General features: G+C 35.3%; 1 pseudogene; it reads left to right on the forward strand.

Annotated features, from left to right (window-relative positions):
- Positions 1 to 1,247: 1,247 nt before the first annotated feature.
- On the forward strand, positions 1,248 to 13,775 carry LOC137388263 (frizzled-8-like; annotated as a pseudogene).
- The last annotated feature ends 11,153 nt before the right edge of the window (positions 13,776 to 24,928 follow it).

Below are 24,928 nucleotides of genomic sequence, written 5' to 3' on the forward strand. Positions count from 1 at the left end.
AGCTCACATAGCCGCAGACACACATAAACACAGATACACATAAACAAAGACACGCATAAACACAGACACGCATAAACACAAACACACATAAACACAGACACACATAAACACAGTTACACATAAACACAGGCACACATAAACACAGATACACATAAACACAGATACACATAAACACAGACACACACTCACACAGAGTCAACAAGAGTTCCAACAAGTTTTGACAAAAGTCATAATTACGAAGACTAAAATTTTAAGCAGAATCTAATTTTGGCACAAAAAAACAGGCACAAAAACACACACAGATAGACAAACGCACACGGAGTCACCCAAACGCACACACACACACGCACACACAGACACACATGTGCACGAACACACAAAACACACAGAAAACCGCACAGAAAATGATTCTACTGATATTCACACAATCTCATTGCGTATTGGATCTACACATATACCCATCCTTGCAAGAGTCAACTAACACATGCACGCACACATGCACTTTGACATGCACACAAAAACATATAAGACCTGGTTGCATGCACACATGCAGACACACAACCAGTCAAACGCACTCAGACACACACACAAACGCTCACACATCCATAGCCAGGCAAACATACAGCCACACAAACAGATGCAGGGATGCTCACACACAAACAAAAACACAAACAAGCGCACACAGACAGACACACACACACACACACACACACACACACAGATACACATACATATAATTGCTTACAGACACACATACAAACGTCTTGTTAACACAAACACAAAATTTTTTCAATGAGAATAATGACTACGAAACCTACACTTTTAAGGAATATCTAATCTAACGGACAAACCTATACAAACACAGACACATATACAGATAGAGACTCACACAAAAACACAAACAGATACACAAATACGCAACACATGCACAGATACACACAAAAGCACACACTCACACAGACAGACAATTGCATACTTGTTCACAAGCAGACAGACACACACACACACAAACACACAAAGGAACACACAAGCATACGCAGACACGCAGGCACACACAGACATACGCACATACAAGCACACAAACAAAAACACAAAGACAGAGCAACACACAAGCAATCACACACATTTACACCAACTCACACACAGCAACAAACAAAGACATAAAGCAGCACTCCAGTGTACATAAATAAATACACAAAAATAAACAGTGAAACACATATGAACACAGACCCAGTACGCAAACACAAATGAACACTCTTGGGCACACAAATAGCACCACGCACCGACGAGGGCAGTATCCACCTGTTGGAAAATGGTACTGCGGGGAAAGTCCAAGAGGGGTATCGAGCGCCCTCTCGGTAGGGGGGCTGGGGGTTCTCCCCCGGGAAAATTTTTAGTATAACTAGTCAAAATGATGCAAATCTAGCACACTTGGCTCCTGATGGGGCACATGTTCCAACAGAAAATTTGACATTACAATCCAGTTTTCTAAATATAAAACTGTTTATTGAGATTGTCTTTAGCAAGGCTCATTAAAAATATAATGTGAATGGGAGCTGCTAAAGGGGTTGGGCACAGCTAGCATGAGGTAGAATTATCACTGGGTACAATGCTGAATGGTGTAGGAGACGAGTAGTCTCCTATGAAACAATTTAATTTAAGAATATTTTAAAGTTAAAAAGTAAAATTAATAGATCCCCATGTTAAAAATAATGCACTTATACTATAGTCTATAACACTGAGCAAATAGTAGACTTAAGTTTGAGCTATGCATGTTACATGCATAGCTCAAATAATTCATTTCTGTGAATAAAATTTTTTCCACATAACCATTCATTTACATATCTACTACTACAAAAAATACAACCATGTACAATTGTCTCTGTATGAAATGCTTGGAAGCATTCCTTTCGGCAAAGTCCAACGCTATAACATTGCCGGGCGAGCTACCATAACGATTGTTTTTCCCTGTATATTCCAAATATTATAAGTCTAAAAAGTTTACATCACTTCTTTCATCTGAATTATTGTTATTCTAATCACACCAAAAATCACTTACAATCGGAGAATCAAATAATATTTTATTTTTCCGTTTTGAAAGTCGAGCCGATGTTGACTGGTATTTCCAGCTTTTATTCTTTTCCAAGAAAGCGCGATTTCTTTAGCATAAAGCAACGCCTTTCTGATGATCGTTTCATATCTTAATTTATTGACTAATATCTTGTTGATGATATTTAAAACTTACTAGCATTCATATCCTTTGTTTAACGTTACGAGACGGCAGCTTTATAAACTTCATCTCTACTAAAAGTGACGTAAATACCGTTTCCCTAGCCTGAGCATGGCTCTCGTGGGGGGATTGGGAGAGAGAGCCTGGGACACACAGCAACACGCGAGGAAGACAACTCTAAAAGTCGACTTCTGCAGTCGCTAATATCACAATCGTTATTTCCGAAGGAGTATCATGTGACGGTCTTTTTATAATCTTCGCGAGTATTATGTATTATTTTTAATCTGAATTGGCAGCAAACAAATCCTGGTTGGTAAGTATGAAATGTTGGTTGCATAATAAATTCACGGGAGTTATATTACTTCATATGTTTAATTAATTAGGTTTTGATTTAATTATAATCCAAAATTAAATCAAGTGAATAAAAGATTTTCACAATAACAATACAAACGAATAGCAATAGAACAACAAAAATGAATCGCACGCTGCTAGTAAAGAAAAGTTTATCTAGTAAAAACTGTAATTACTCGCAACGGTTACTATGAACAACTCGGACCTACCACTGCGAAACGTTGCCATCTGAAAGCAAATACTTTTTCCGATGCCAGTAGGAAGAACTATAAATTATTCAAAACCTGCGATAATATGTTGTGAAGCTTGAGACTGTTTTGGTCTAAGCGTGACTATGTCTAGCTTTGGAAGATGATTTTTGAATCGCTCCAACTTTTATCAGTATATGAAATGAAACTGCAAACCTGAAAACGCAAGATAATAGTAACCTATGGTTCTTATTGTTTTGTTATCAAACGGGGTATTACATAACTACCCAGCCTATCAAAAACATAGGGCCTTTCACTAGATCAAGTCACGTGACCACGACTATAGGCTTTTAAACGCACCACATCTAATACATCGTGAGATCTGAATCTATCGACACACTTTCATTAGTATCAGTCTGAGCGTCATGTGTAACATATGTCGCTCGTTTTGCAGAAGTTATATTACTTTTTTTTCGCTATGTGTCCCAGGCGCTCTCTCCCGATTCCCCACGAGAGCCATGCCCAGGCTACCATTTCCCCACGCAATCGATAAATGACATGGTGGTCATTTCCCAGCAAAAGTGTTAAAATCAAGCAAAAATGACGTAAATTCTGAGATTTTGAGCCTCAAAAATGGTACTGCCATGGCAGTAGCTGCAGTATAGGAGGATACAGCCCTGGCACTGACACACACTTACATGAAGATCACTAGATCACTCGTTTCAACGAGATTCATGATTATGAAACATACACTATGCAAGAGGTATCTAACACACAAACCCATGTACAAGAACATTACAGTACATGCACAGAAACACACACAGACATACAGACACACACATACATAAACTCACGCATGCCCAGAAACACTCATACGATTGAAAAAACACACACTTGCGTCCATACACAGTCGTAAACTCACACACTTGCCCACTCACATAAACACACACCAACACGTATACACATACACATTTATGTAAACAAAAATGTAACAGTAATTGCAGTGCGCTTGATTCGTTCATCTATCGTAAACTGTTCTATCAACAGTTCACAGTAGCAGCTTAATAGCGGTCTTACATAGTAGCAGTTTGATAATCTTAAATGTAGTAGCAACTTTCAAATAAACTACAGTCAAACATGGATAACTCGGCCACGGATAGCTCGAAAACATGGTTAATTCGAACAGTTTCTTTGGTCCGTTCCCACGTAATGATAAATTGCTATAGATAACTCGAACTCAACACTGTTAATTCGAACTGTTTTTTGCCCAACGGCTACCGAAACGGTTGTTATCGCTTTAGAAAATCACTTTATTCAAAGCCATAGAAGTAAACCTCATATTTTCGTAATTCATAAGCGTTGTTATTACCACCATCGGCAAAATAATTTTGTCAACGACTTTTCTAAAGGTTTGGTCAAATTTGATTTATACTGCTATACGATTAATAGCACGGGCTTGCCGGGTCACGCGCGCAAGGATTTTCGCCACGCACATACAAAACAAAAACAGCATGTTGTTTTGTATGTGCGTGGCGAAAATCTTTGAGTGCGTGACCCGGCTAGCTCGTGACGAATAGTTTTTCGACGTTGATTCCGTGTTGATTCAACGTCGGAATGTTGAATGTTTAAAACGTCTTAAGAATTGTTTTTATTAAACGTATACGTGTCTTAGCTAAAAAAACTATTCATCGTTTGACCTAAACACAGAATACGTGTGTACATTCAATAAGTATCCATTCAAAAAGCGTGAGTGATATACAATGTACCGTTAAACCTCGTAAAACTTTTAATTGAACTGCCTCGGAGTGTTGCTGTTAACGAATCCCAGGTAAAGTAAGGGATTTTTCTTTGGTAACTTTTTCTTGAAGTTGCATAAACTTCAAGAAAAGTCGGCAAAATTGATCGTGGGTAAAACGCTCAAAAGAAAAAGATGTCTTTTCTTTTGAGCATTTCAACAACGATCAAGTTTTGCCAATGTCAATCTAAAAAAACGTCCTGGCAATAACATCACCTCAAACATAAAACCAATCTCAAGTGATAGAAAAATCTCTATACTTTTTGATAAAAACGTTTTAAACTTTACATTAGAAGCATTTAATTTGAAACAAGCCATTTGTGCTTTTGATTTATAGTATAGTTTGCATATGTACATGTATCTACTAATAAATAAGTAAATACATGGACTTGTGACAGTGCTCTGATAACTTGAACGCTCTGATAATTCGAACACTTTTGCTCGGTCCCTTGAAGTTCGAGTTATCCATGTTTGACTGTACTTGTAAATCCTGTTGCAATTAAACAATGTTTAGCACATTGTATCCCGCTTATTAGCAACATTTGAAACAAAATTTGTAAAATCATGACAGTAGTTCTAAAACTTTGCACACCAAATACACACACTAGGAAACTAGGCAAACACAAAGATAAACTAACTAAACAGATGAAAATTCAGGACACATGAATAAACAAACACGCAAACAACTACAACCACACATACACAAAATGCTTTTACACAAACAAGTACAAACTCATACACAAAGAGATACACCACACATATACACTACATTCAAATGACACACACGCACCACATACACGCGTGCGCGCACACACACATACACCACATTTATTGTGTATTCATTAAAATCATAGATATTTTAGCAATATACAGTGAAACTCGGATAACTCGCCTTCGGATTGCTCGAACACATGGTAAACTCGAACGGATTTGTTTGGTCCGCTCCCCCGCAATGATAAATTGCTTTAAATAACTGGACTTCAACTTCGTTAACTCGAACAACTTTTTAGTTTTTTGCCCAACGGCTACCGAGACGATTGTTATCGCTTTAGAATATCACTTTATTCCAAGCCAAAGAGATAAACATCAACTTTTAGTAGTTCTTAGGCGTCATTATTACCACTATTGGCAAAATATTTTCACTAACGACTTTTCTAATGGTTTAAAAATATCAAATATACCAAACATCTGCTTGGGTTAGCACTTCGAACGCAAGGAGAAGCAAGGTAACGTTCAGATAAACTTAAAGAAAAATCTGCAAAATTGTTTTTTGTTAAAACGTTCAAAAGAAAAAAATATGTCTTTTATTCTAAGCGTTCTAACTGCGATCATGTTTTGCCTATTTTAATCCGAAAGCGTCCTAGCTATCACATCACCTAAAACAAACAAACAAATCTCAAGTAATTAGAAAATATTTATACTTTCTGATAAAAATTGTTAAAACATTACATGAGAGGGCCCTTAACTTGCAAATTAATGTTTTTGATTTATAAATAGCTTGTATATGTACTGATAAATACATGCACTTGTGACAGTGTTCTCCTAACTTGAATACTCTGATAACTCAAACACTTCCTCTCGGTCCCGTGAAGGTCGAGTTAGCCGAGTTTCACTGTATGTGAACCCTTTTTCGGGAGATGCGTGGGTTTCCAAGGTATATATATTTGAATTTTTGCAAATTACAGGTAACTAATATTAAATTACTTTGAACTTATATTGCATTTTAACCGTGTAGTCTATTGTTATAGCTCTATAAATATTTATCAAAGTAATAATTCTAGAATGTCATTTAATGCTACTGCAGCAGCTAATTAATCTCGATATACGAGCTTAGTGCACTTTGGTACTGAACTTGCATGGCAGTTTTCCTGTGCCTCAAGTCACTATTTATCTCCTTTATAAAATTGCTATAATTGTATAAATATCATAATAAACAATCAAAACAATAAAAAATCAGTATACATATAACTTTAATCATTCCCATACCATGAAGAACAACCCTAAAAACTAGATAATACGATGAAAAATGTGTTTGAATCTGTTGTAATTCACTATCTACCCACACAGTGTAAGAATGACCTATTTAGTGGTTATGATTTGCAGTAAGTCCAACATTACTAAGTTTAGTACTGTACAGCTTTTATCTTTGAGACAGATATATGGCTAGAGGTAATGTGAATGAGACTTGACGGCAACATGTTTGGTGGCTACAATTTTTGAAGCTCGTAAAACAAAGTAAACTTCAATGTTTAGATTGAATTTAGTATGTCAATTTTAACTCGATTTTAAACTTCAAGTTTAGCTTACTACACACACTTAAAGAATGTCTTAATCAATACATATATATATATATATATACTTCTCAAAGTTGTCTGTATGTGTGTAGTTCCAGCTATAGCTATTAAAATCTTGGAGCAAACAATCTGTATCATAGAAGATTTGTTTCCCGACCCTCCGATTTGCCAGTGTGACGCCTTACCAACTCAGCCATACGAGCTTGGATGTATTCATTAGGCAAATGCACTACCGATCTCCGCCTTGACGTAATGTAATGGTGTAATGTCATGAGAAGTGGTAGCTCTTATTAGTAAGCTTACTCAAGCTATTAATTGGCAATGTACCAGGCTAATAACAAGTGGCAGGCAACTCTCATTACCTCTCATTGTTTATAAGCTGATTTTTAACACCCAGGCAATGCCGGGTAGCACAGCCAGTATATATATATAAACCTCAGTGTCTGTTTGTCAGCTGTTGGTTGTTTATTCAGCTTTAGCGATAAAACTGTAGGAATGAATAATTGGAATCGCACTGGGTTTGAACTCAAAGACACGACCGAAGTCAAACTGTAGACAAGCCTAAAGGTTCCAAAGTAGTTACTGAAGAGCAGCTAACCACTACGCTACACTGTCATAGTAGATATACTTAGTAACAAGAGGGGCCATACTAATTACACCTGCCAAACAATCATGGCTTCATGCTTAGCTAGCATTAGGCATGAAACCATGAAAGATTGGCGGGTATAAAAAGCATGTCACACTAAGTTAACATTAAGCATGAACCCATGCCAGAAGAAAAATGGGAGCTCATGCATAAAAAATGTTCAAACTCATATGACCAACAAGACTATTGTAATCAGTAGAGAACTGCAGCAGACACTACTGACAGAACAGTATGAAGTACACAGAAATAAACAAAATACCTTCATTTAAAAATTACGTAAATTTTGTTTGTTATATATTTTGAGGCTAAAATCTAATTTGTCTACATGGTGCTTCTAAACATAATAAAAATTCAAAATAAACACAGTACACACCACATTGTTTGCACAATTACATCGACTGGTTCAGCTGTGCAAGTAAAAAAATTGCGGTCAGAAGACACTGTGGAAGGTATTGAATATGGCCAGATGAATATAGAACTTATAATAACTTATAAATTTGCAGATTTGTATTATAGCTTGATTACGGTAATATGAACTTGGCTTACAATGAATCGTTGCTCATAACGGGTAAGTAAAGTTACCTTTTTGCAACAGGTATTAATGTGTACAGTCAAGCAATAGTGCTTCCTAATGTATGTTACCGTAGAATTCTTAGTGATAAAGCTATACTATAAAAAGGTTAAAAACTTTATATAAAGGCATGATGATCCATTATGCCCGTGGGCATTACATGGATATTGACTAAAATCAAAATGAATGAATCCAAAAAAAAGGTTATTTTAAATCTGCTTTTCTTTTCCGTTTATGGCCTACTTTTTTCTCTCACTAGAATGAAACAAAAAATTATTCGCAATTTACTATGATGATGCTTGCACCAGTCCATCTAATAAATTCTAATTCCATTATAAAATGAGAACTTGACATGGTCCAAGCGAGAATGAGAAGCGACACTACCTTTTCAAAGAGAATATGAACTATTAAAAGATATATAATCATTCAATCATAATCATTGTCATATTGATCAGATTCAACCAGTTCAATAATTTTTTATCTAGCTTTATGAGCTATCATCATTGCTCTTGTCATTCCGCCACAAAATAACTATGTTGTCGGATACCTCTGAGCAACTCAAAGAGAAAAGCTGGTAATTAAAAAAGCAGTGACATCAAATACAAAAATAAAATGAAAAAATGTTTTACTTACTCTGTAAAACTAGTCACAGTAAAATTAAAATACTTGTTTTTTAATTGTTTTAAAACCAAAGTAAGAAAGTGCAGAGACTTTCAATAAAAAATACTACCAAAAACGTACCCTCGGTGTACATGTACAAAAACATGCGCAGCGGCGCCTGAGGCGGCCGCGAGACCATAAAGCATGTCAGTATGTTATGTTAGTACAAAACAATGTAGTAAGAACAAACATATAATAGCTATAAAATGGGTGCTTAATTTAAAACAGTGAAAATTAAAATAACGCAGGTAAGATATACATACGGGTATCATATGCACGGATGAGTGCATTTATACATTGCAAATGAGATTCAGTCCGGTCTAGAATGTTGAACGATGTCCACTTGCTGAATATAAATAATTAACATGGCAAAATCTGCTATCTCCACAGAGTGGATGAATAATTATAGACATATATACGCACATATATAATTCCTATAGCGCAACCGACTAAAACTTGCGTCAGAAGTGTCACGAAAATTCACTACGGTAGTGTACGATCGATCGCTTGGGAAACGTCAAGTCAAGGTATTATTCCTAAAGTATTATTCAAGGTGATGATAATGCTTTAGAAACAAGTAAAGATATTTAAAAAATACAATAAAAAGAAAGTTAGACACAAACCTTTAATAGTTGACTCAACAAAAAATAAGATGACTACCGAAAATCGCATAACAAGCGTGCAAACTGTTTGAAAATACCGCAAGATTAGCTCAGGATCTTGATAATTCACCTTTTAAACAACCCTGTTTTCATAGTTTAAAGTGCATCAGTTTCAATCTAAGGCTATACAAAATTAGAAAAGTAATTATTATAGTCGTTAAATAAAGAGAAGACAACTTCTAATTAAATCATTGAAACTTCAAGTCGTAGTAAGTTTTCAGTAAAACTATAGCATGTAAGATATTGGTACACCGTACTCACTTGCTATGTTATGGTGTTATATTATTTGCAAAACGGAAACTTTATAAAAGAAAGCACGTAAAAGTGTAATTTGTTGTATTATGGGATTTGTTAGGCTCAGGCTATAATGGTGTCTGAGCTCAAGGCAGTACAGGTGGTCTTGGTAATTACGGTGAGTGCATAAAGCTGGATAAAGCTAGTGGGTAAAGCTAGTAGATAAGCTAGTGTAAGGCAGTATAGGGGAGGATATAATGAAGTGTAACGAAAGACAGAGGCTCTTCTTCATCGTCACATCAGTACATGTGAGTACATTGATTTATACAACATAGTTAGCAAAAATATAGCAAACATACTAATACTATGATAGGAAAAAACAAATTAAAAAGACTAATTTAAAGCACCCTATTTTAGCTATCTAAAATACAAAAAATAAAGTGACTACCGAAAATCGAGTAACAAGCACGAGCACTGATTTGAAAATATCATCAAAATTAGTTCAGGTTCTTCATAGTTTATCCTTTAAACCACCCTGATTTTATAGCTAAAAGTGCATTAGTTCAAATCTAAGGCTATGTAAAATAGAAGTGTAATAATTATAGTCACTAATTAGGGAGAACACAACTTCTAATTAAATCGTTAAAACTGTAAGTAGTAGTAAGTTTTCAGTAAAACTATAACATGTGCCACATGTTGGATATTAGTACATGCTTGCTATGTTATGTTATTTGCAAAACAAAAATGTTATAAAAGAGAACTCATCAAAGGGTTAAATAGCAAAAATATAGCAAAAATACTAATACGATAATAGAAAAAACAAGTACAAAAGATTCTTTCAAAGTGTCAAATATCAGTTCTGGAAGAAACCAGGCGAACCTATTTTGCCAAGGAAACCAAAAACTACTATGACCTGTGATGATAACAATACACACAGAAATGAAATTTAATGACCTATTCATCTTAACACAACAGACAGACCACCTTGAAGGATGTCAGATGCTAACTAAACAGGAAAACCACAAATCACTGTATCTCACCGTAATTTATTTATATACTTATTCAGATTCAACATAACACATCAAAATATTGCATAAACATTGGAAAGAGAGACGTGATAGCTGAGCAGCCATCCAATCCTATATAGAACCTGTACAGAGTAGAAGAGAGCCTCCATGCCTACATCCCCGAGCTACAATAAAAAGAGTATGTCACATAAATAATAACTGCATGGCTTGAGCTTACACTTTAATCTTTGTATTTTATGCTTTTACTTTATGTTAGTTCTAAATTTTCTGTTTTATGCTATTTTTTGTTTTATTATACATTGGTAATGCCAAAGCAGTCTTAAGAAACTATCAAACTCATGAAAACCAGTCCTTTCAACTATGTCTCCATGAGATTCTATTTAATCATGGAATTTCCCAAGGAGCTGGCTTCTAGCAGCAAGCAGAGCCTCAAATAATAAAATAATGGAGCAAAATACATACTCCAGAATTTTTCTAGATTTTAAAAACTAAAAACAAAAGAGATACATACACTTTTATAAATTTTACACTCCAAAAATTGGCTAAGTTTTGCAAACATCATGAGCTTCAAAAAAGGATGAGCTCAGACGCTCCACCACAGCTAATCCGTTGCGATATGCTTAGTCAGCAATTGCACAAAGTTTGCAAAATGCTGACTAGAAGCCAATTAAAAGTTGTTATTCTCAGACGGCTTGTATATAAGGAGCCTCTGAGAGTGATTAAGACAAAGAGAGGAGAGGCCAGAGAGAGGCCAGAGAGAGCGGGCCAGGGAGGCCACGTTGGTGAAATTGTATACCCCTTTTACTACTTTTTTACCTCGAGGAGATAAAGCCATTTGGCTGAATACTACGATAATACTTGTACGTTTCTGAGGACACATTTTTTACCACTCATTGTGACGAGATATACACTTATTATACTACGAATTATTTGAACGATTTTTTTTATTCGTTTTATGGCCAAGGGAGGCTTGTTATTGATAAATATACTTTATATCAAAGCCTGAGATAGGCCACTCTATTACTGATACGACAACGATATTTGAGTTTGCAACCAGCATTTGAAATTGACGGCCGAAAGAGGCTATATACTGCTAAAACAACAGTGGCTAACACTCATTCTACAGAGGAACATACATTGGTGCCCAAGCGAGGCAAGACAACTACTGAGGTGGCAGATAAGTATAAAATATTCAGGAGAAGACAACTTGTGTCAGAATTGCAAATACGGAACAGATCATACACAAATTGGCAGGATTGATTTGACAGTTGATTGATATAGAGAACATTTCTTTGCCTGGCAGGAAGAGCCACCTTGCCAGTTCGAAAAAGTTATTTGTTACGTGAGAAAATCAGTCAGGAGTGCTACCTTACACAACATTATATAGAACCACACAAAAACACGATTGCATTTAAAAGTTACATTTTATTAAATCATTTTATTAACAATTTATTAAAACTTTCATTTAGTTTAAATAATTATATACATACATTTGTATTTATAAAATGTTATTAAATTTTCTCCACTGACAAAGCTATAGCTTTGTACAACACTACGAGTAATTTGGAAATACATAATATCAACAACAAAAGTATATTTATATAATTTAAAATACATTATATAATTTAAATTTATTATATTCTTTTATTTATTACATATTATATATTTATTTATTATTTTTCTCACGCGACAAAAGCCACCTATTTTAGCTACATTTATCTAAAGCGTAACATAATTGCTTTTATTTACAAATCAGCAGTGTGGCTATGTGCTGCTTACCTAAGTATATTGTAGCTGTTTGACTAAAATGTAACAATAAAAGTGCTGACAGTTTTGATAGTACACTCTTATTTACATTAATAAAATGAAGATGATCAAAAAGTTGATAGATTAAAAAAAAATTGTTATGAGAAGCAAAAACCAGCAATGGTGATTCTGTTAAAAACACAGTTTTGTTATCATTTGAATAGATTTTTGATGTTTGAGATGGTCTGACTGTCAGCATGTTTCCAGATTAAAATTGGCAAAACCTTTTACCAGACACAACCACAAGAGGAAAGGTATCACTAGTAGTGATCATTGCTAAGTTGCTAGGCTTCACGTTTCGATTATGTGAGTCGCTTTGCAACTTTAAACCTCATAATTGCACTTTGTAAGTATGTAGGTGCATGTAAGTGGGTGCCATTACATGTAGAGTCACATTACTACAACAAAGTCAGCATAGCCGGAGTATCCGACTGCTCCATGTGCTGCCATGGAGCTTATTTTACAGGAGCAAGTAAGTTTGTGGTATTCCTGGTCAGTTTTGGAGGATCCTCCACTGTATATCAACTCCTCTCACAGTCATCACCTTATTTATAGACATGCAAAGGTTTGAGTATCTGGAGAGACCAATCATACTCATCAGCGGGTGCTGAGGAGTATGATTGGTGCTCCTCAGGCTGTAGCATGCAATAGTGAAGTTATTAGATATGAGACAACAGGCCCTGCTTTTTCCATGGCTGTATTCCTTTTAGTCCATTTTTTGAAATGGCTTCTTCCACATAGTGGGTGATTGTGACCTTCGTCTGGCTTCTTGCAGCAGTCCTCAAATGGGCTCAAGAAGCTATTTCTAGCTATTTACGGTATTTCCATCTCATCGCCTGACTAGTGCCATCTATTAAGGCCATTGTGATCATAGCTACTAACAACATCGTTGGGGACCATGTCACAGGAATATTGTACGCTGGAAACCAAAACATGCCTAATCTACGAGGATTTGTTTTAAGGCATCTTATATTGTATCTTCTGCTTGGTACTTCTTTTTTTAGTTGCTGGCTTTGTCAGCCTTTTTCGAATAAGAGATGCGATTCAGCAGAAAGGTCATCCTAGGACAAAAAGTTAGAAAAGCTCGTAATAAGAATCGATATTTTTTCTGTATTGTACATTGTTCCTGCTACGATTGTGACAGTGTGCCATTTCTATGAGAAACATTATAGAGTCGAATGGAACAGAACCATGTGACAATTCAGGTACTAAACCAGAGTACTGAGAATACATGCTCAAATACTTTGTGTTCAGCTGTTGGTAATACTTCAGGCTTTCAGGTACGACCTGAAAAAACTCTTGCCTCTTGAAAAAATCAAGAGCCTGCTGCCAAACAGCAGCTGACAAAAATAAGTGCGTGACAGTTACTTACACAACAACAACATTGCGGGCTCCCTCTTCAGCTCCACCAGCTAGCAAAAAAGAAAGTAATTATACTGTTCTGAGTCATACCCGTAGCCATGTATGAGTTACACCCAGTGTGGGAGTTATCTTTTCTTTGATAAAACTAACTAAATGCTCTTCCATTGACTACCCTAATTTTTATTCACATAAGTTTTATTGTATTATAAGAATTTCTCTGCTGTTTTCTTCAAGCTCCAATAACAGAATTGCATTTTGAGATTGACATTTTAAAATATCCTCAATGTATGAATTGCCAGTGTTTTTCACAATATATTTAATATTATTCTTAAACTATTTTATATAGTAAGTTGAAACTTGCTCTCTACTGAAGAGCTGCCTAAGCAACTGTTAATATATGTCAATAACTCAAGTATTCAATGCCGCAACAATGGTGCAACAGAGTAGCAATAGTGGTTAAAGGTAGAAGTCATTTTTAATTAATTTTTAACATAACAATTTCTAAACTGTCAGGTTGACATCAACTTGGAACCCATTGATTTATGAAATAGACTTCAATTGTTTATTACAAAAACAAACATTTAAGGATCTAAGGTTACCTTCTACATTTCAGGGTGTATTTGATAAGAATCCAACATTTTTGTATGTATGTAAGTACCAGAAACTTCAAGTCACCAAAAACAACAGTATTTGGTGACTCTTTTGACTCAACAGACTTTTGATTTTATATTTTCCTTATTGGCGCCTTTAACTTTGAGCCCATCGATTTATGAAATAGACTTCAATTTTCTATTACAAAAAGAAAAACATTCAAAGTTCTAAGGTTACCTTCTCAGTTTTAGAATGTGTCTTATAAGAAACCAACCACATTTTTGTATTGATTTAAGTACTAGAAAATGCCACTGGTATTACATAGATATTTAATTAGCTAAAGTAATTGAATTAAGTAAAAAGATTTAAAAATTCAGTTTTTCTTTTCGGCCTATTACTTTCTCATTAAAATGCAACAAGGCATTATTTGCAATTTATTATATTGGCGCTTGCGCCAGTCCTTCTAATAAAAAGGTAATATATATATATATATATATACATTTTTCGAAGTGTTTCGTTTGTCTTATGTCGTCGTATGTATGTCTGTATGCATTCCTGCTATAGATATAGCTTGAACGTACACTGATTATTTTACAGATGTGACGGCCCTGTTAATAACTTTCTTCCGTAAGGTTCAATTACTATAATCTTTCGGCGCGGACATGTATACTGTATTCGTGAAAAGAGCCTCAACATTCTCTCACCTTTCGGTCAGACAAAGTACGATATCTCATTTTTACATTTGTACCAGTATCAAGAGATAATAGTATTGCCGTATTCAAAGTTTTGAATGATATCTTCTGGTGGAACAGTAACCTTTTTGAAATGCACACACTTCTATGCAAGAATTTTAATTAGATTACATTACCCAAAAATGAACATTTTTTGTGCGAGTTTTATGTAAGTACCTCCCTAGTTAGAAAACAGATAATTACTTATGTTGATGACATCATAGCCGATTCAGAATTTTGTGACTACACAAATAAGTGAAATAGCAACACTCACTGTGATGGTTGTGAAAGTAATAGTTTTGTAAGAGTAAGGAGCTAGTAGGAGTAAGAGGATCATTTTAACTTCTTAGCGATCGTAGCTTCACATCGCTTTACCAATACACAAAGTATAGATACATTGAATTTATTGCATGGCAGTGTTTTTTAACATATTGGAGAAATAAAATATGTAACAAAACTGTTTTATATAGAGTTTGAAATTGAAAAAATATTGTTTACATACTGTATCATGAAGCAATATAATATCGGCATCTTTCAGTAAAATGGCTGGCCGTAGGCCAATAGCTAAATTTGTACACGGATAATGCACAATATTTGTTATTATTAATTCAACATATTCAGGATTTTTATTTTGTTTTTTCCAGTTCGTAAAAATTGTATTATTACCGAATCACCCTTTATTGTATTTGTAGTAAAACCGACTTAATTTAGCTATTACTTGCTAATTATTTCTCATTTATATCTAAACCCCTTTATAGTTTTTTTATGTTTTGAAATTTATTTGACCTGCCCAAACCCTTTTCCTTATGATATGAAGTTTGAAAGTTACAATTATTTGGCAAAGTTTGAAAACCTTTACAGTTGTTTTTATTTTCTATTAAATTATTTCAACTACACAAAAAACTTTTCTCATGATATGTAGTTTGAAAGTTAGAACGGCACATGTTGTTATATGTTAAATACAAATCAATTTTTTGTCCAAAGACTTTTTTATTACTCCGGCTACACCGGGTAGCACGGCTAGTTCTATTATAGAATGAGAACTTGAACTGGTCCAAGCGATAATGAGAAGCGACAGACAGTACGTTTTTGGGTAGAATATGATTTATTAAAAGAGGTGCAATCATTTACGCCTATGTCATATTGACCACATTCAACATATTTTACATTTCATACATTTTACATTTCATACATTTTTTATACGATTCCAGTCGACGAGCCATGAGTAGATCTATAGCATGCTGTCTCGTACAGCTAGTAACACTTTCTAATTGACCTAGTATAAAAATGTATCTTATGGCACCCCTCTGGATAGTTTCTAGCATATCTATTAAATACTTATGATATGATGACCCCACCTGACAGGTGTATCCAAGAATTGACCTCACAAGTTTTGAATAAATTGTGAGGCACAACTTGTCGCAAAAACAGCAGTTGGCTGACTTTTGATTTGATCTCTTCTTTGTTAGCTCTTCATATAAGAGAATACAATAACAAAATAAATTAATCATCTATCTGTATATGGAAATTTCAGTGTTTTTGTTGGTCTGTCATATGTGTGTCCAGCTATAGCTCCTGAAATGAAAAATTTGTGTTGCACTGGATTTGAAACTACTAGGCCAAGCGGCTACATTGCTATACTATAGCATAATTGTGGCCATATTCATTACATCAGTTCAAATACTCACTCTTGAAGCACTTGCGAAAATGATTACATTGTTTCTTACATTGATTACATTGATTACATTGATTACATTGATTACATTGATACTTTCTTTCAACAAATTACTTAAATTCTGAGAGCTAACAGTGCATTTGAAATATTTTGTGTAATCAGACGGTATTGGGTTTATGTCTTCTTTTTCAATATTCTCCTTATTTCAGATGATATTCAGTTGAGGTTATATTTAGTCAGGACAATGCTGGGCAGGGCTGTATTGTCCAAAGAAAAAGTGGTCAGGAGACTGTCAATTAGTAGTTGCCAGAGGGCCGAAGGCCCAACTCGCCCGTGTGGGGAGGGTCTGGGAGTGGAACTGAAACGCCCTCCCAGAGAAGGAGGGTTCGGGGGCCCTTGACAAAGAAAATTTTGAGAATTAAGAGCAAAATTAGAGCATTTTAAAGTGTATTTTGTATTATTTAAGGTGGATATTTAGGTCCTGCCAAGGTGAGTCATTTCGAGTCTTGCAAAGAGAGCTAGCTACAGAATTACATGGGTTTGAGTTGTAACCATATATATGTGTATTTACATTTATATTCATAAATATACATACATGTACATGTGTACATAGAAGATTGATTGTTATAGCTTGACACTCGTCTTTTAAAAAGCTCTTCTTCTGCCAATGTGTCCATGGCAGAAATCTTTCACAACTGATTTTGTATCTATTTCAACATCTTTATATATGTGTAATATTAGAAGATTATTTAGACAGCCTGCCCCATAGTGTTCCTCATCGATGTTTGGATTGTTTGAAAAGTATCTCACGCCCACTGCATTGGTGGCAGGCAAAACCAGTACTAGATAATTAGTGAGCCTCTCCACTTCATAGCTCGTAGCGCTAGAGCGCAACGTTGCGCTAGAGCGCTAGGTAATTAGTTGTTGGAAATTCCAAGTGAATGAGCTTAGACTGAAATTCTTACTAATTAGCCGCCGAAGATCACTAAAAAGTTGGGGCGACTCAGCTGCCCAGCCGCCTCAGGGAATACGGGCCTGTGAATTTTAGTGCCACGTAATGAATTCCACTATGTACACTGCCGATTTCGCAATTTCCGAGATTTTGACAGAAGAAAAGTGCTCCGGACGGTTCCGGAGTCTCCTAATAGGACAATACAGTACTGATGCTGGGTTATAGAAGTAATTGAACGGGCGTGTATTCGTTTGCAACGGCTATTTATTGTATATGGTTCACAAAAAATGAATTAAGATAGATGACACCAAAATTACCCTATCAGACAACGTACATTTTCTTCCACATAACTGAAGGTGTCCGGTGTGATGAATTTTGCATTAGAGCAATAATCTGTTTAGCTTCAAAGTAATTACTGAAGGGTGCCATGAGATAAGATAACTCTTAGAAGGCAGGCAAAATACTTAGACAGTTGGAAACATGATCGAGTAAACATCTGCACACATAATTATAACGCATACAACATATGTGAAAAATATGAGCCTATAAAATTACCGCTGTAATAAGGCCTATGTAACTATCCTATCCTAACTTGTACACAAAACTGCCAACGAATCTCGTGTACCAGGATAGAGCCATAAAACTGGAGAGTATGAGCCTACGATGTTACATAATAGGCATTCGTTGCTAGTCTTAATGGAAATATTTTGAACTGTTCCGTCAAAAGCAACTTCGGTTGCTGCTGTACATTGGCACTGATGTCAAGAGAGTTTACCATGAAGGACACAATGTACGGGTCGGTAGGTACGGTGGCCGTACGGAGTCATGGAAAGATGGGTACAGCGAGGCAATAGATATAAAAAGAGGATATGACACTCTCCTCTCAAGCTCTATCTTGCTCTTCCATCACCCATACTGTATCACCAAAATAAAATTTCCGTAATGTGTACCACAAAAAAGTTGACACGCCATTCATGTAATTTACTTTTCACCTAATTCTGTAAAAGTGAAGGGCAATAGCAAGGTCGGGTCATTAGATGCACGAGTGTATGTTGCTTTACTTTACTCATTCATTTTTGAGTTAGGGAGCCTAAGCAAGAAGGTGAATACTTACATTGATGTAACCACCTCATATTTTATTGTGCGTAATTGTTTTCTCCTCTTATTAATATTATCAATGATAATAATTCTAATTGAAATAACATTATCAATAATATAAAATAAATAATCAATGAATTACCAGGATTACAAATATTGCGTGTTTGTACTAGTCTGCATCTGATATGTAGGAATGATTGCCTACTCGTGTCAAATCTTGTATTTGAAGCCCGGTTTGCTGCTGTAGTTTGTCATAAAACCCATACTTTTAAAATTGCTATATCTCAAAACTGAGTGCTAATCAGCCTTTTTGGTGTGAACTGGTATAAATAATACAATGTATATCCTTATTTATCTTCTTCGTGTTTATGTGTAGCCATTAGATGTGTATAATCAGTCTAGAATTTATGTAATCAAGTGTTGAGGGCGGGGCCTGTTTGCTACTAACTGCAAATCATAATAGTTGACACGTCTGCTTTACCTTCTTGAACTTTCTAAGGCCTGCTCTCTGGGGTATAAATGCTTTTGGATGTATGATTATATTTATTTTTATACACAATACAAAACAAACTACAACCGCCTCTGGATCTTTTTACAAGCATTGCCTAGCTAGCAATCGTCTACACCGGTACTAGAATTTGCAATGCACCAGCGAGCCTCATTTGTGATAAGTCACCATATCGACAATGTTTTAAATTGCAGCAGCATTATTATGCACTGGCAAGTATCATCCTCAAAAAGTGATTAAGTCGGCGATCTTCTACGTGTAGATTGCACCGATTTGGCTTGTTCTTTCTAAGGGTTTACCATCTTATACCAACAGGACAGTTGCGTTTCCCTGGATTTTTCCATTTGTCACGAGAAATGGTATTTCTTATGCAGCAAGTCGAGAGTTGCAATATCTTCGAACAGAGGGTCAAGGATCGAACAATCTCCTTTAGCTTGCTAACCAAAATCCTATTGATTTTTATGACAATATTTGTATTTAGCACAAAAACCCGATAAAGAATAACCAATTTAATTTGGTGAGCAAAAATTCATTGAAACTTGGTTGCCCAGTGTAATCAATATGGTAACAGGCATTGCAGTCTAGACATGCTCTGCAAGACATTGATGGAAAGCCGATTGGTCAACTTTCTCAAAGAAAACTGGATATCAAGATCATGTTAAACTAATAACTAGTCCGGGTGCTGTTGAGCCAGCCACTTGTACCAAGTATAAACAGACAGGTATTTTATACAATATAACATGATATGATGACTGAGGGTTCCCTGCATGTTTTGATTTACTTGAGTTGGAAGAAGATTGATCATCGAAATTATCAGAATTACACTCGTATTCAAAGTCAGTAGTGTTTAAACCATAACTGTCACGTACAACTTTTATAGTAGTGTCTAGGTAAATCAGCCACGCTGATTCCGATTTTGTGCTCAAAATAAAGATTGGTTCGCTAACTTGTCAATGTCATTCAAGCTTTTTTAAAGCATTTCAAAATCCGTTTCGAAAACAACGCAATCGGCATAACAAGCTCCGCGCATAAATATGTGACAAAACCTAGCTTTTTCAGAAACAGAAGAATGTTTAGTCCCATTTAGAATAATAGAGAGGAGTGTCTTAAAACTCATTATTATCCAAATCCAGCCTGTAAAATAATCTCAGTCTTTGCTGAAAGGTATACAAACTATCTAAAATTGCTCGTAGCTTGTTACATGATGTTTAAATAGGCTGAATGCTGAGAAAAATGAGCTCAAAAAGCGTGGTTTATCACAAGCTAGCGATGTTATCGCGCTTTTTTTAAATATGCAATGTTAAATAGCTTATCTACCTTTCAGAAAAGGCTGAGATTAGTTTTAAGGCTGAATTTAGATATTAATGGATTTTAAAACACCCATCTCTATTATTCTAAATTGGTCTAAACATCCCTACATAACTTCTGTTCTTAAAAAGCTAGGTTACGTCATGAATTTATGGGCGGAGCTTGTTGTGCCGATCGTGCTGTTTTCGAAACCGACATTAAAACGCTGTAAAAAAGCCTTCATTACTTTGAAAGTTAGTGGGCTAATCTTTATTTTGAGTACAAAATCGGAATCAGTGTGTCTGATTTACCTAGTAAATGCAATAAAAGTTGTACATGACTGTTATGGTTTGAGGTCGATCAATTGTCTTCAGAGACCATGAAACCCCTGAAACCATGGCAACCACTACAGCAGCAACGAAAGAACTAATTGCAACTGATGTAACCGAGTCATTATTAGAAGGCCTAGCATTTTGGGGGTGATTTCTACTGATAACTTTCTATTACAGATTCGTAAAGATCAAACAATGAATGTCAATGTGGCGGTATAATAGAGGTGATGTTCAATTAAAGGGTCACGCTGTATTTTTCAACCTTTCTATTAAAGGGGGCATTCAAATAACAGTAACATAAAAGTTGTAAATGACATTGGCAATAACAGTTGAAATGTTTCCATCGTATCAATTCACATGGGGTCATAACTTCGGTTGAACACATTTATTATCTGGCTGTCCAATCAAATACTCATAACGCTGCAGGTAAATCAAAGGCTATTAGGCGTATCATAACAAAACTGAAAGGGGAGGAGTGTGTCCAAACTGAACAAAATGGGAGTAGGTTTTCTCCTTGTGTGCATATATCCTGTGTCATAAGTTTTAGCCAAATAAATACATTTTATATAATAATTACATAATAAGAAAACCTAGCAAAGTTTTGATTGGCTGTTTGAAAGAACTTTTGATAGCATTTACTGTGAGCAACTAACAGCAAGTGGAAACTAACGGCAAGTGGCAGCAGTAGCTTGCTAACTGTTATTCTCATTTACGCAGTAAAGAATAGAACAATGTGCAATAGTGCCAACAGAAATAATCTAAAAAGTTAAAAAGCACCAATCTATAAAAGAACCAAGCCTAAAAATCATAACACAAGATATTTAAAAAAACTGACAAGAAGAACTAGAGCAATTGGGCCTAGTTGGCATTGCTATGGAAGAAGTTAGTGGCGAAAGTTGAACTTGACCTTGAGAAGATATTTCATCTTGATCTGGTTGGTGTTATAGACTATGTACTCATTGTACTGGAGCGTATAACCTGATGAGTTGACTATACCCGTCTCCTTAAGCCTTCCACATGGTACAGTCACGCCATCCCTATGGGATTCAGATATCATGCGCTATTATATACCGATATGCAGAGCTATCTAAACTCATGACAAATAGATTTATAGTCAACAAGAACATGATCACTACTTGATGATCACAGTGATAAACTGCTTCAATATTACCAGCCTTTGAATGACAATGGAAGATATTAAAGCATTTGGTAATTTTTTATCAGAGTCCTCTGGTGTTGTGTCTATTAAACATTGGTTAAAACAGTTTGAATTTTCCTACGTCCAAACACGAGCGAAGCGATTGTTTTGGAGATTTATGATAAATGCATATGTGCACACAACTCATGAAAATGATTCATCAGCGGCCGTCGCAAGCCCTTGTACCGAAATCTCATTAACAAATTTAACCATTTTTAATGGAGTCAATTAAGTATAATAACAATACAAAACACACATAAACCTATTTAAATAAGTTACCAAGTCTTTATTATTTGTAGACAATATCCTAAACCTTTCCCATCTGATTGGATTATACATAAATAGACAGATTAATTCGACCTGAAATCGTTATTAAAACTTGACCAGCCTTAATTTTTAACAAAATTAGGACCGGCAAATGAAACGCCAAACGACAGAGAATAGATCCATTAAGTCGTGAGCAATTCACGAAAAAATTGTGCACAATTCACCAGTCTACGGTTTTGTCCAATTGCCGAATGTTTCTTTAATTAATGCAGAAGTACTGAAAAGTCATTGTTTCCTTGTTGCCGATTTCAAAGTAACTGACATTTTGGACACCTTTGAGTACTTTGGTATTCTACCCGATGTGAAAAACAGTAAAAGTAAAGGAAATGACCATGATATTTTTTCTAACGATTCTTGTGAGATTATTACAATATTTAATTATAAGAATGATTATTCGATTTTATGAGATTTAATTATAAGAATGAGCTTTCGAATTTACAAGATCGAAGTATATCGTGACCGATGCTGGGCAATATGTTACTGTTATTATTTTTTCTAAATAGGTTTGTTAAATAGATTTTCTAAAAATCTATATAAATATCACAGCTTCTTGATATTGTTAGCTATGACATTTTGAAATGTAAACAAAATTGTGCATTGGTTTTCTATTATTACTGTATTACTATATTAATGATAGTGGTTATTCTAATAATATCAGTGCATTTTAGTTCTAATATTGCATTTCTCCTATTGCGGGGGAGAGATATAAACATACAATCTTTTCCTTTCATTATTGCTGTTTGTTGTACGTAATAACACCCAGTACATTACAGCTACCATTGCAGTTATTCTATTGCAATGCAGTGCCATTTGACTGCTAATATTGCATTTCTCAACCATCAGTACCCTTTCTTTTTTCCAATATCACTTTGGTCGTGGGCTGTATGACAGGGGAATTTCTAGTTATAATATGAAAGTTCTATCGGTGTTGAAAGTTTCCTTTATATATTAAAAGTTGACTTGCGAAAATTTCACATTACCGTTATTTGATATGGAAAGATTTACCATGTCTTACTCTGTTGTGTTGTAGGTGCAAAATATGTGGAAAGGGGATTACAAGCTCTTAAAAGCTCAAAAACGAACAGAAAATCGCAGCCACACAAGACCACCATAGTTAGGATTCCTTTTCCAAAACGGCTCAAATGTGATGTAGTTGTGAGAGATGGCTTCTGATTACACTTTCTTGCAACCTTATTCGTTGAAATATGTTCACAAATATACTTCACGCATTCAATAAAACTATGTCTATTGTTCTTACGGCTCTGTTTTATCGTCATCGTAATGCTGTCACTTTTAGCAGTGATATCTTATAACTTGCCGTAAAAAATCGTTTAATTTTTAAGCCTTAGCTTGAAGGAGTATATATCATTGTCTGATAATCATGACGAGCCTGTTGGTCACTTGTGATAATAGAAAAGTGCAGGAGAAGTTATTTGCGAAATATTGGGTCACATGGTCAGATTACGACTTGCCGATTAGACCAGGCCAAAACAAAACTGTAGATTAGCGAGCATTTATATTTGATACGGGGTCTTCGGTAAAACCCGAAGTGTTTGTCATAAACTAGTGCTGCAATAAGGTTTATGTTGAGCTTTTTATTGGCCTTTCAATTCACGTGAGAACATCATGTTACAAGACAATAACCAAACTTCATGGCTATGTCAGAGAAATAAAGAGATTCCAATCTACGGCAACTTTTCGTTTTTGAGATTTTAAGAGCCTGTACTCACATTTCCACATATTTTTCACCTACAACACAACAAAGTAAGACATGATGAATCTTTTGATACTAAATAACTGTAATGTGAATTTTGTTGCAAGTCAACCCTTAAGTAACATTTTAGCAGGATATTAAGGGTGGCACCGAAGGAGAGAAACTTACAGGTCAGTATTGCCCTCCGGGCTTGGAGCCATCTTCCCACAACCTTTTACAGAGTGTTTTCCTTTAGGCAGCTTGTCAGCATGACAGTTTGATGAGACTAGCTCATTTTGCTGACCTATGCAAAAACAATAAACCCTTCCACAATGCTGACCTAGTAGTCGTGATGCGAGATCTCTGGTATCGTCGAAAGATTAACCAGAATCGCATGAATGGCTACTCGACTGAATGTAAAAATCAAAACAGTCTAGCTGGCATAACTTACCTAGTTAACATCTAAAAAGTCTAGCTGGTATAACTTACCTAGCATACATCTAAACAGTCTAGCTAGTATAACTTACCTAGTGTACATATATACAGTCTAGCTGGTATAACTTACCTAGTGTACATCTAAAGAGTCTAGCTGGTATATCTTACCTAGTGTACATCTAAACAGTCTAGCTGGTATAACTTACCTAGGATACATCTAAACAGTCTAGCTGTTATAACTTACCTAATGTATATCTACACATTCTAGCTGGTA

This window comes from Watersipora subatra, chromosome 2 (genome assembly GCF_963576615.1).
Source record: "Watersipora subatra chromosome 2, tzWatSuba1.1, whole genome shotgun sequence".
Taxonomy (NCBI): Eukaryota; Metazoa; Bryozoa; class Gymnolaemata; order Cheilostomatida; family Watersiporidae; genus Watersipora; species Watersipora subatra.